Genomic DNA, 14,502 nt, shown 5'->3' on the forward strand with positions numbered 1-14,502 from the left:
AAGTGTTTTGAAACATTATATAATCATTTTTCTGAATTCCTTCTCAGGCATTTCTAAGGCCTGCCCTCCTTCCAGAATGAAGTCCATGTCTACCTCTAGGACATTTGTCTCAGACATTTTATCTTGTTTCTGGGCATGTGCTTATATGGTCATCTGCTTTTGCTTGTTGGACATGTTTAGTGTTTATCTGTGGCCTTAATAATTAATTGAGTGTGTGTTTTGGTATTTTTTATGCTTTCTGATTCCTTCCAAGGAGGTGTGATCAGAATGTGGGCTTCCCTTTTCACTCTTCGTATTGCTTAACTCATAGTAGCTTTCACAGGTGTTGTCTGTTTCCTGGTATATGGCAGTTGGTATTGGTTCTTGCCTGGGTTTTGTTTTTTTATAGAGTATGATTGTAGCTTGGCTATATGGCAGCAGTTGCTGACTCTTCTTGTGTAATATATGGGGAGAAAGAGTCCTCCAAAAGTAAAAGGGGGTGCATATAACAACAAAACAGCACCAGTGGGAAAAAAAACAACAACAAGAGAACAAACAAACAAATAAACAAAAAACAATAACAACAAAACTAGACAGAAACTGCCATCTGTAATCACAAAAAAGGGAGAGGAGGGAGAGAAGAAAAAAAAAAATTCTGTAGCCTAATATGAGTATTACTTTAATGTCCTCTCTTCAGCTTCTTGCTTTCAAAGCTTCCTTAGAGATTTCAAGATGCTAGTGTTGGTTGTTATGCTATACCTCAGGCTTTAATTTAATTTCTGGCATGTTTTGTTTTTAAACTCTCTTTCCCTCTCTACAGCCCAGTCCTGCCCTTTCCCGTATTAAAAAACAAAACAAAAGAGAAACAAGCAAAAAAAACCCTTCAGGGCTGGCTCTTGGGCTGAGTATCTGTGCCTCCCCATCTCTTTATACAATACCCATCTAGACAAGATGAAAAATTTTCAGTGGGGACTCTATCCCCTCTCCAATCTTAAACTCCCTCTTGAAACCTTGTAAGCCAGGTTACTTTGTGCCTTTCTTAAACTCCCTCTTGAGACTTTGTAAGCCAGTCACTTTGTGCCTTTATCGGCCTCTCATTTTAGGTAGCCAGTGTCTAAGTTGCTCGCCCCTATCTACCAATCCCTAGCTTCTTAACCAGTGAGAAATAAATTTCTCCTTTTTAAAGCCACCCACTTGTGGTATTTCTGTTATAGCAGCAGTAGGAAACTAGGACTGCCTGGAATGCTTTCAGGCAATCAGCCGGATATAAATGTTGTTGTTAGCAGTCTTTGAGCTGGTTCCAACTCATTGCAACCATATGTAAAATAGAATGAAATACTACAGGGTCTTGCAGCATCCTCATTGTTGCTGCCACTGTGTCAATCCATCATGGGGGGAGTCTTTCTCCTTTTCACTGATGGTCCATTTTACCTAAGCATGATGTCCTTCTTCAGGGACTCATTGCTCCTGACAACATGTCCACTGTAGAAGAGATAAAGACTCACCATACTTACTTTTACGGAACATTCTAGCTGTACTTCTCAGAAGACAGATTTGTTTGTTTCTCTGGCATTCCATGAACTTTCAATATTTTTTTGAATAATTTTTGCCAATGCCACAATTCAAATGCTTTGATTTTTCTATTATCTTCCTTATTCATGGTCCAACAGTCATATGCATATTAGGTGGTTGAAAATACATTGCCTTGAGTTAGGATCACTTTAGTCCTCACTGACATTTTTCTCTGTAAATCTTACTTGAAAAGGTCTTGTGCAGCAGATTTGCCTAATGCAATAAGTTTTTGATTTCTTGACTGCTCTTCCATGAGTGTTTATTATGGATTCAAGCAAAATGATTTTTTTTTTCTGTTTATCATGAGATTATTTATTCATCCAGTTGTGAGCATTTTTGTTTTCTTTACAATGAAGTGTAATCCATACTGAAGGCTTTATTCTTTTTGATTTTCATTAGTAAGTATTCTAAGTTCTCTTTGCTTTCATCAAGAAAGTTTGTATCTTCTCCATATCTCAGGTTGTTCATGAGTCTTCCACCAATCCTGATGCCACATTCTTCTTCATATAACCAGTTTGTCAGATTATTTGCTCAGTGTACAGATTGAATAAGTATTATGAAAGAATACAACTCTGGCACACACCTTTCCTGATTTGAAACCATGCTGTGTCTCCTTGTTCTGTTCTAATAACTGCCTCTTGGTTTATGTACAGATTTCTCATGAGCACAATGAAAAATCTGGAATACCTATTCTTCACAATGTTACCCATAATTTGTTATGATCTACATAGTCATATGCCCTTGCCAAGTCAATAAAACACAGTACATCTTTCTGGTATTCTCTGCTTTTAGTCATGCTTTGTCTGATATCAGCAATGATATCCTTAGCTTCATGTCCTCTTGAATTTGGCTTGAATTTCTGGCAGCTCAGTATGTTCTTCATGTCATCCACAACTTTTTTGGTTTTCTGTCAGTGCATCAACTCTGTTTTTGAGATAGTCTATCAATCAAGTAGGTTGTCTTTGAGCATATTTTGGCTCTCATGGACTTGTTTTAATTTTCTTCTGCTTCAGACTTAAGTTGCATTTGAGTTCTGCTCCACAGCTAGCCCCTGGCATGGTTTTTGGTGATGGTATTGCGCTTCTATACCAACCCTTCCCACAAATATAGTCAATTTGATTTCTGTGCAATCCATTTGGTGAAGTCCATATGAAGTCCGTTTCAACCTTTTAAATTGTTTTAAAAAGGAATTTACAATGAATAAGTTATTTGTCTTGCAAACTTCTGTTACGTGGTCTTCAGCATCTTTTCTATTACCAAGATCATATTTTCCAACTATTGATGCTTCCTTTTTGTTTCCAACTTTTATATTACAATCAACAGTAATTACCAGTGCCTCTTGATTGCATGTTTGATCACTTTCGGACTGAAAATGTTGGCAAAATTAATTTCATCATTGGCTTTAGCAGTTGGTGGGCAAATTTGAATAGTAGTGGTGATCTTCATGTAGGTGTATGGATATTATCCTATCACACAGATAGCACTATGCTTCAAGATAGATCTTGAATTTTTTTTAATGAGGAATATGATGCAATTACTCTTCAATTTGATATTCCTAGTACAGCAAACCATATGATTATCTGATTCTAAATGACCCAAATCAGTCCATTTCAGCTTGCTAATGCCTGGTATATAGATTTTTGTATGTTTCATTTAATTTTTGACAACTTCAAAATTTCCTAGATTCAGACTTCATACATTCCATGTTATGATTATTAATAGATGTTTGCAACTATTTTTTGCAATTTGAGTTGTGCTCCATCAGCAAATCAAAGTCCCCAAAATGAAAGACTCCATTCATGTCATTAAGATTACCCCTATTTTAACGAGGCAGCTTTTCCCTAGCTTTATTTTGAGTGCCTTCCAACCTGAGTGACTCATATTCTGGCACTCTATTTGACAATGTTATTTTTAAGATTTTTGCTATTTATAAGATTTTCAGGGGCTAACCATTCAGAAGTGGTCTGCTTCTATTTCTTCATAGTTTGTCTTAGTCTCTAGTGAAACCTGCCTATCATGGGGAACACTGCTAGCATTTAACATACAGTGGCATTGCTTCTAGCATCATAACAACACACAAGATACTACGGTATGACAAACAGACAGATGAGTTTGGAGAGTATAAGTGAAGTACTCATTATTTAGTGACACATTCAGGGATTATGAAATAGTATGTGTTGCATGAGCCATGCACATTTTTCATCATTGTACTGTCAATTTCAATTAAGGCTGAGAACCTCTGATTACTAGATAGGGATGGCCAGGACAAGGGAGGGTCAGATAGGCTGATGCAGGTTTTGAAAGCTTGGCATATTCTTCAAACTAATTTACAAGTCTGTTTTAATTACTTGGGCAGCTCTGCTTGGAATACTATCCAAGTTCCTCACATTAAAAAGTCTTCTCATCAGTATAACCAAAATTATCATGATTAAAATGTCATAAAACTCGCAGCTCTCTGCTAGGTTCATAATATGGATGGATGTAAAAGTTTTTATAGTCTGAGATGTCAAGTTGATTCTCTGGTGTTCCTTGAAAACAGCTTAGGACTCTTAAAAAAACATTAAATAAGCTATTCAGTTAAATGTGATATATTCATAGTATGACTCCTGAATGATCCAATTTGGATTAAATAATCTAATATATATATATATTTTATATATATATATAAAATGGGGCTTTGTGGACTGATACATTACAAGGGTGAGTCAAAAATTATCCATACTTCAGTTATATTAAAATGCTCATCAAAGTCCATGGCTGATGACAACATTGACCCTGCAAGTGAAATGATTCTGTCGAATGGAAGAATGACAGTGGATTATGTGGAAAATCAATTGCAAATCAGCCATGGCCCTGTCTATGAAATAATCCACTACAGACTTGGTTTCAAAATTTTGTGTGCTATAGGTACCAAAATAACTCACAGAGAGCATAAACAGAAGCTTATGAACATCTGCAAACAAAATTTGGGCTGATACTTGAAAGAAGGTAAAAGTTAAAAAAATCCATGACTGACAATGAGACTTAGATTCATCCCTATGAGCCTGCAAGTAAATGGCAGAGTATGGAATGGAAATATCCTCAATGGCCGACAAAGAAAAAGTTCAAATGTCAATCATCAGCTGGAAAATTAATGCCTACAGTTCTCTGGAACAGTCAAGGGTTAGTATTGGGACATTATCAGGAAAAAGATGCAATAATCAACAGTGCTCATTATAGTGAAATGCTCACTAAAGCGCTGAACCCTATATTTGGGATTAAATGCAGAGGACTGCTTTCCAAGGGCAGTGTGATCTTGCATGACAGTGCATGTCCCCAAGCTGTTGAAACTCTGAAAAGACTTCATTTTGAGGTGTTAAAGCATCCTCATTATAGTCTGGATCTTGCTCCATTGGACTTTCACCTCACCTGTTTGGTCTCCTGAAAGCAGCCCTTCCGGGATGAAAAGTCACCTCTGGCGAAGAAGTGAAGACAGTGGTACATTCATGGCTCTCAGCTTAGCCTAAAACATTAAGAAAAAAAAAAAAAAAAAAAGCTTTTATTGTGAATTGAGTGATAGTTTACATGGGAGAACACCATTTTTACTCTCATTCTATTGTGTTTTGTTTTGTTACAATGATTAATGATTACAATCCCCTCCATGCATCATTGGTTAACAGTATTTGCTTTATCCCCCCTCCCCCCCACTTTTAATGTATACAAAACCAGGCAGGAATATATAATCATTTAAACAACCCAAGGGCACATTCTACAAGCCAGCCTCCTGGCTGGCAGCACACAGTCTTTTTCTTTCCATGAATCTAAAGTCCTCAGCTGTTCAATCTCAATCACCTCTGGTGTTTCTGTTTCTCTGGATAGGGTCCCATGTTCTGCTCATGCTCTTCTCTCTTGGTGGTCTTAGGTTCTTTGTTCCTGGAATGTAAGGTTAACTATTCTCCACTTTTTGTTATACAACTTCAACCTTTACAGTTGTGTCAGTCGCAATTAGTCATAATAACAATTATTCACTATTGAATCAAAATGAATCTTTTCCATATTTCCTTTCACCAAACCCATCTAGACAAGATGCAAATTATTTAGTGGGGATTCTACCTTCCCCCTCACATTCTGAAACTAAACTCCCTCTTGAAATCTTATAAGCCAGCCACTTCATGCCTTTATTACCCCCCTCCCCCCAGTGTCTAAGTTGCCCATCCCTATTAACCCTGTGTATAGAGGGGATAGGTCTGACCCTTGATATGGAGATTCCTTCCCTATCAGTTGGTGTTTTGAGCAACTACATCCATAAGTATAGGTAAAGTTCATCAAACTGTAGCAATTTACATTTGCTTCCCTTATCAAATTTCTTTATCTTCCTCTTGTGGAGTTCTGATCATCAAACCATCACAGTTAGGTCACATAGGTTGTTGTTGTTGTTGTGTGCCGTGGAGTTGGTTCCAACTCATAGTGACTCTGTACAGGGTTTCCGAGGCTGTAAATCTTTATAGGAGCAGAAAGCTTTATCTTCCTCCCACTGGTAGTTTCAAACTGCTGACCTGAAGGTTTGCAGCCCGATTTGTAACAACTATGTATCTGCAAATTTTGGTGTTCCTGCGCATCTTCCCCCAATTCATTTCAGCTGGATGCTTTACTCTCAGTTCTAGCGCTCCATAGCTAGGTCAGAGTCCATGGGCTCAGGAGTTCCCAAGTCTCCTCAAACTTTGGACCAACCAGACCTTCCTCTTCTCCCTCTCATCTCAAGGTTGGTAGCAGTCTATGGAATGAGGTTGAACTCAGCCCATATCTTCATTACTGACTTTCCTCCACTTCAACTCACATGTAGACAAATGCAGTCACCAGCGAGCTTACATGTCTGCTCCTGTGTTCCCTTGAGTTTCAGTCTTGGTCAGGGGGTTTGCCCTGAAGGGACTTGATTGTTTGCTTTGATGGCTTCCTGGTGAACAGCTTGCTTGTTCTTGTAATAGCCAAGCAGACTGCTGTTTTTGTTTTTGTTTATTTTTCCTGCTGGTCTTTCTTTCAAGAAGTGTCTCTGTTCCTCTAGTCTGCATAGTTGGTCTGCATGTCCTTTCAAGTGGGAATGTCCCACCTCAGAAGGCTCTTGATGGGTCTCAGGATTCTATCTCAGGTCCTAAACACTACAAAGGCTCTGCAAGAAGCCTATTTCACTGCAAAAGTTCTAGAACCTCTTTTAGTTTTAGGTATTCCAATCAGTTATAGGCTGAAGATGGGCTTCTAAAACATTTTTTTCATAGAAGAATATGAATGCTTCTTGACAGACAGACAGACAAATTGTATTGAAAAGCAAGGAGATTTTTTCAAAAAATGATGTATTTGTCTTTTCTAAAAGCTATTTAAAATAAATTCTACAGCCAAAGTGTGGATAATTTTTTGACTCAGCTCTTATTAGTTATTTTATGTAAGTAAGCTTATATAAAAGAATAAGACATTCATGCATGTTGTGTGCTGCAAACATATATAGAATGAAACACAGTTTTAACTTTGTTGAAACCTAAGGAGTCCTGGTGTAGCACTGTGGGTTAATGTGCTTGACTGAGAAGTCAGTTTGAACCACAAGGTCAGCAGTTCAAGCTCACCAGTCACTCCACAGAAACCCTATACAGGGTCGCTATGGATTGGAACTGATTCAATGGCACTTAACAACAAAGATTATTAATAAATACATGTACATGTACCAGATATATATGAGTCTGCACTCATCTTCCTCACCTTCAAAACATTCATATTGTAATTGTGGTTCTGAAGAGTCTGAGGGAAGGTCTGAATTGGATATGGTAATCTTGGGGAGGTATGGATAAAATATAGCAGAAATAAAGAAATCTCAAGAATTTTGAGGCAAAGTAATAATGTGGCTAGGCTAACTCATGGGATATGTTGGCAGCAGAAAGAAGCAAGTCTGCTGCTCCTTGTTTTGACTTTACAGAATGCTTCTCATCTGGGCATCATCAGTGGGTTCCTAAAAGACTGTGCGAGTTCCTGGGTGGAGCAAATGATTAACACATTTTGCTGTTTAATAGAAAGGTTAGTATTCGAGTCTACCCAGAGGTACCTCAGAAGAAAAACCTGGTGATCTACTTCTAAGCTAGGAGTCATTGAAACTCCTATTAAGCACAGTTCTCCTCTGACACATGTAAGATCACAATGACTTAGTATTGACTCCATGTCAACCATTAATAGATGAAGACAGAAGAGATTTAGGGAAAGGCTGAGTGCTGGAGGTAATGGGGTAGGGAAAGAGCTGGTGCATCTATTCTTGCATTACAAACCTCCCCAAAATGAAGTGCCTTCAACCAATGTGTAATTTATTGGTCACAACTCTAGGTCAGGAATTCTGGCTAACTCAGTAAGGGGTGGCTTTATCTCTTTGTTACCTGATACTGACTGAGCTCACTTTGTGACAGGGTAAGGTTGTCATATCGAAATTGGCCTTACTCATATGATGTGGGTACTGGTGCTGCCTGTGGGCTGGGATGCCTCTATTTTCCACCACTTGGTCTCTCTTTCGCCACATGGCATCTTTCCATTAAGATGGAGTGGAGTTATTTGCACCGTGGCTCAGTCTAGCAAAAACAAAACAAAACAAAACAAAACAAAAATGAAAACCTTGAATTCAGGATTGTAGCTTCTTGAACTGTGAGAAAATAAATTTCTATTATTAAAACCCACCTACTATCAAGGCAAATGACCTTCCGTAGCATAGTGGTTATGAATTGGGCTGCTAATCTTAAGGTCAGCAGTTTGAAGCTACCAGCTGTTCTGTGGGAGAAAGATGAGGCTTTCGGCTCCCATAAAGATTTACAGCCTCGGAAACCCTGTACGGGGTCGCTAGGAGTAGGAACCGACTCCATGGCACATAACAACAATAACAACTATCAAGGCATGTGATTGAGTACCCTCAGGGCAAACCCCTTCAAAGACTAAGACTCAAGGAGAATACATAAGCAGGCATGTGGTCTGGTGGGTGACCAAGTTGGTCACCGATAAGGGGAAGCTTGGGATAAACAGCAATGAAGTTGTGAGCTAAGTCTGACCATGTTCAATAGACTCCTGTGAACCTGGATTGAGACCTGGTTGGCCAGCTGTATGGCAAGACCTGGGGACTCCTGGGTCCAGAGACAGTAACATGACCACAGAGGACTAGAGCAGAGAGTGAAGCATCCAGCTGATATGAAGTGACGGGAGATGCACAAGATCACCCATACTTGCAAATAGTACTCACTTGACCTGGCTTCAATGCCTGGATAGTCAGAAATCGTCTAGAAAAAGAAAGAAGAGGAAAAAAGAAACAAAGAGTAATCTGCTACAATTTGATGAACGTGACCTATACTTATGGATGTAGTAGCTCAAAAGAGGGAACAAATCTTTACAGCGAGTATCAGTCCCATCCCCTCGGTATGCAGGGTTGACAGAGATGGACAACTTAGACATTGGCTACCTCAAAGGGGGGTGGGTGACAAAGGCAAGAAATGACTGGCTTATAAGCTTGCAAGAGGGAGCCTAGTTCCAGAGCATGTAGGGGAAGGTACAATCTCCACTGAGTGGTTTCCAATCTGTCTGGATGGGGCTGATGAAAGATATGGGGATAAGACTCTTGTGGTACAATAGTGAATAATTGCTATCAGGACTGACTGTGAGGGTTCGAAATGTAAAGGTAGACATTGTGTAACAAAAGGAGGGGAGTGGCTGACTTTGCATTCCTGGAGAGGAGGTCCCTGAGACTATCAAGGGATAGATAGGAGCAGAGTGCGGGACCCTACCCAGAGAAGCAATGACATCAGAGATGGAGACTGAGATGATGTGGAAAGATAGAGCAGCTGGGGACTCTGGATTTAGGGAGGGAGACGGACTATGTGCTGACAGCCAGGAGAAAGGCTTGCAGGGTGTACCCTTTGGTTGTTTGATGATGCATGGAGGGGATTGTAATCATTGCAATGAAATGAAATACTGTATGATGAATGTAAAGCTAATATTCTCCCATGTAAACTATCACATACTTCACAACAAAACTTAAAAAAAAAAAAAAAAAAGCCACTACATATGGTATTTCTGTTATAGCAGCACTAAGGAACAAAGATAGTAATAGATTTTCCAAATCATACAGGGGTCAATTTCTTTTCATTCAGAACATGGTACAGGAGGAAGAGCATGGGCTTGCCTTCATACCTAGGTTCTGAACTGTACTTAGACATTCATAAGATGTGTGGTTTTGGGTCCACTTTGTACACTGTGGCCTTCATTTCCTCATGTGTAAAGTGGCCATAAATATTACCTACCACTTAGAAATATCTTAAGAGGTCAATGAAATTGCTTATAACATGTCTAGCTTAGTGCTTACTTAAAGTAAGCACACAAGAAGTACTAGTCTCCTCCCTCTGCTTCTGTTATGGAAAGGCTTAATTGTGTGCTCCAAAGCATTGTGAACATACAATGTGTTGCCCAAACCAGGCACTAATGAGAGTATTGTTATCTTGTATGCTGTCTATTCTATTCCGATTCAGACTGACCACTTGAGAGCGAGTAGAGCTCTCTTTTAGGGTTTTCTTGTCTATAATCGTTATGATATTAGATTGCCAGATCTTTCTTCTGTACAGCCAGCAGGCAAAAGTTCAACTGCTGGGCCACTAGGTCTCCTTAGTAGAGACTATAGGAGATGCTATTAATAATTGTCTCAGGATAACAGGTGTAAACCAGTTGGATCCCAGGCAAATTAGGTAACCCTTGTCATAAGAACTACTGGTTGGAGTAAAGATGGGACAATACCTAATGCCTTTAATGAGAACTTTTCAGAGTCTATTGTATTAAATATGCTAAAATGAAACTCCTCCTACAATGTATGAGAAAGCTTACAAAAGGAAATCAGAATTCAGAATAGCTGGTAGACAGTATTCTCTTCCTGCTATTACCCTGCATTTCTTCGCTATCACTGACATAATTTGTGACAAATTTGTTTTGTCTGTAAAGCTTTAAAAAAAAAAAAAATCTTAACAAGGGAATTAATCAAATACATTTGAATGGATCTCTCCCCATTGCTCCCCTCTCCAACTATTTCTCTTTCAGTTTCAGCACTACCAAGTGTGTAATTCCAGGGAAGAATATTTGTGAGCAAGACTGGAGGAATTAATGTTATAAGAGTCTGATACAGAGACAACTGCATTTCTATATATCTTGGATGGTAATGAAGCAACAATCCCATAAATTTTGAACCCATTCAGAACCCCTTAGAATTGTGGTGGGGAATTCTTGGCCCATGGGCTGTGTAACACCCTCAAAATCATTTGTTCTGGCCTTTTCAAGGAAACTGCAGTTCTAGCCATCACACTGTTGTTGTTGTTAAGTGCCTTCGAGTCACTTCCGACCCATAGCGACCCTGTATAGGGCTTCTGAGGAGCAGCAGCTTGAATTATTGACCTTGTGATTCAAACTGACTTTGCAGTACAGAGCATTAACCTACAGCACCATGCTAAGACTCCAGCTATCCCATTAGGGATGAGTTCATTAAATGTTTGACCAAATACATCAGGCTAATTTTTAGTTGATAATTTTGTATTATCATTTTCATGCAAATGATGCTCTAAAGGTTGCAGCAAAAAGGTTCCCCAACCCTGTCTTAGAATATGGTCACACCCAAATTAATCTCACTGTCATGGAGTAAATTCTGATGCATAGCAACCCTATAGAAGGTTTCTGAGACTATGAATCTTGATGGAAGCAGACAGCATCATCTTCTTTCTTAGAGTGGCTAGTTGGTAGGGTTTTTGTTTTACTGATTTGTTTTTTTTGTGTGTGAATTAGTTGAAGTTTACAGAACAGATCATTAGTTGTACATTCAACTATTCATATGTATTTTGTTTGATCTCATTGATTGCAATCCCCTCATTGTAACATCATTTATCCCACTTTATCTCTGTGTCTCTTGTTTCAATCCCTCCTTCTTTTCTATCTCTTCTGAACTTTGTCCTTTGGTAAATGTTGCTCTTTTGATCTCAAATGGTCGATTGTTTGAAGGAGTGCATACTTCCCTAGTGTTATTGCTCACTTTATAGACCTAGCTATTGTCTGAAGATTGAGTCACAGAGATGAGTTGTTCAGTTCCAGATCTGAAGGGTAACAAAGGGCCATAGTGTCAGGGTCCCACCAGTCTCTATCTGACCAGTAATTTTAATTTATGATTTTGAGTTGTTTTCTAAACTTTTTTTCCCACTCTATCCAGGACCTTCTAATGTGGTCCCTTTCAGAGCACTTGGTAGTGGTAGCTAGGCACCATCTACATAGTCTGGTCTTGGGGTCATGGAGACTGATATTCACATGGTCCATTAATTCTTTAGACTAATTGTTTCCAGCCATTTTAAAAAAAAGTTTTTACTGTGAATTATGTGATAATTTACATGGGAGAACATTAGCTTTACATTTATCCTATTATATATCATTTCATTGCCATGATTACAGTTCCCTCCATGTATCATCAAACAACCAAGTGTATATACCCCGCAAGCCGTTTACAGACATTTAAAATTTTCATCACTATTATTTCCTTCAGACAGGGAGAATGCAATAGTTTCACCTTTTCAGACCCCGGTCGCTATTTAACAAAGCAGAATATGGAACCTTATCTTTGTGGATTATGTTATGCCAACAGACCATGGTGTTCCTTAAGACTATGGTCCTGCACCTCCAGGCTCAATGATTCATTCACTGAGTGTTTGGTTATGTCTATGATGTTTTCATAATCCCCCTCCCCCCAGGCTCTACCTCATTCATGAATATATTTGCAGGAAATATCAAATATCCTCTCTCAAACCTATATATTAATGTACAAATATCCTCTCTCAAACCTATATATTAATGGGTACATTCCCCACCTCCCTCTCATACCATTTATGCTGAGTGTCTATTCATGCATTTTCTCATATGGTTGATGCGACACTATTCACAACAGAAGGAAACACTGCTGAGTCCTGTGTCAACCTCACAGTTGTTGCTATGCTTGAGCCCATTGCTGCTTTCACTGTTCCAATCTGTCTCATTGGGAGGCATCCTCCTTTTTCTCTGACCTTCCAATTTACCAAATATGTTGCCCTTTTCCAGGGAGTGGTCCCTCCTGATAATTTGTCCCAAGTATGCGAGACAATGTCTGGCCACCCTGGCTTTCAATAAGTATTCTGCCTGTACTCTTTCCAACACAGAGTTGTTTGTTCTTTTGGTAGTCGATGATGCTTTTCATATTCTTTTCCAGCACCATAACTCTAAGTCATCAATTCTTCTGCTGTCTTCCTTATTCATTGTCCAGCCTTCACATAGATATGAAGTTAATGAAAATACCAAGGCTTGGGTCAGACACACCTTAGTCCTCAAACTGACATCTTTGTGCTTCAACAATTTAAAGAGGTCTTGTATAGTAGATTTGCCACATTAAGCAAATTACATTAAATGTTTCACTTTATGATCAATTCAAGCAAAATGAAGTCTCTGACAACTTCAGTCTTTTCTCCATTTATCATCTGCATGTAGCAGGCTGTTAATGAATCTTCCTCTAATCCTGATGCCACATTTTTCTTTATACAATCCAGCTTCTCAGATTATATGGTCAGCATATAGTCTGAATTAGTACGGTGAAAGAATACAACCTTAGCCCCAACTTTCCTATTTTTTTCCACCTTAACTAAATTTTAATACATCTCTAAAAAAAAAAAAAAAATTAGCCAATATCAAACTGAGCATCCTGTAAAGAAAAATCAAATCAAACCAACCAAACAACCAAAACACCACAACTCAAACTTTACTTTTTTTAGGAGCTGAAGAAGGAATTTATTTGTATGTATAGAGAAACAAGCCACGTACACATTAGCCCAATTTGGTAGCCAGTTCTTTGGCCTTTGCCTTTTCCAGCTTGGCAATGCGAGCCACTGATTTGGGACCCAGGACGTTGTCTCCCCAGTGATGTTGGATCTCGTCATATCTGTCGTTGTAATTGGTCCTGATGGCTTCCACCAGCTTAGCCAGAGCTCCTTTGTCCTACGAGTTCACCAGTGTGAAGGCCACAGTGGTGCAGGTCTTCCTGTGAACCAGGAGTCCCAGCCAGGCCTTCCCCTTGATGATGCAGTAGGGAACTCCCATTTTACGACAGAAGGCCGGCATGAAGACGACCAGCTCGATGGGGTCCACGTCGTGTGTGATGACCACCAGCTGGGCCTTCTTGTTCTCCACCAGAGTGGTGACAGCGTTGACCCCAGCACGTAGAACAGGGGGCCTCTGGGTGGGGACATCCGCTTTGCCAGCAGCCTCTGCTTCTCCTGCTTCATCTCCGGACTGTACTTGTGGGCCAGCTTCAGCAGCTGAGTGGATGCCTGGGGGTCCAAGGCCTTGGTAAACTGGTTAATGGCAGGGGGCATTATAGCTGTTTGTAGAGGATAGCCCGTTGCTGCTGCAGCCGGATGCAGCGGGGCCATTTGACAAAGCGGGTGAGGTACCTTTTGGGTTGGTTGTCTTGTCCGATGCCCAAGTTCTTGGGCCTTTTCTCAAACAGGGGATTCACCACCTTCTTGGCCTCCTGCTTCTAGACGACTGCAGACATCGGCACCACCTTCTTCCCCTTCGGCATCTTGGGCGAATGGATCAGAACCACAACTCAAACTTTTAAGGGTGCTGGAGTACATCCGTGGCTGGTAGGGCACTTTGGACAGAAAGTTAAAATGGAAATTAACTCTCCTAAAGAAGCGTATGCCATGAAAGCTTCTCTAAGTTTTCCCTGACTTGGCCTACAGCAAAGTTTTTCTGTTTTGTGTTGCTCAAAATCTGTCCTAGAACGAGAAGTAAATCCAGACTCAATAAACAGCAGGCACGAATGCATTATTCCTTTTAGTCCATGGACCTTCAGTGTCAGGTCCACAGAATTATTTAAAAGGAGGAATATTGCACTTGCTTGTATTAGATTTG

General features: G+C 39.7%; 1 pseudogene; it reads right to left on the bottom strand.

Moving 5' to 3' along the window:
- Positions 1-13,410: 13,410 nt before the first annotated feature.
- LOC102840916 lies at positions 13,411-14,015 on the bottom strand (annotated as a pseudogene).
- Positions 14,016-14,502: the final 487 nt, after the last annotated feature.

Source organism: Chrysochloris asiatica, unplaced genomic scaffold (genome assembly GCF_000296735.1).
Source record: "Chrysochloris asiatica unplaced genomic scaffold, ChrAsi1.0 scaffold00030, whole genome shotgun sequence".
Taxonomy (NCBI): domain Eukaryota; kingdom Metazoa; phylum Chordata; class Mammalia; order Afrosoricida; family Chrysochloridae; genus Chrysochloris; species Chrysochloris asiatica.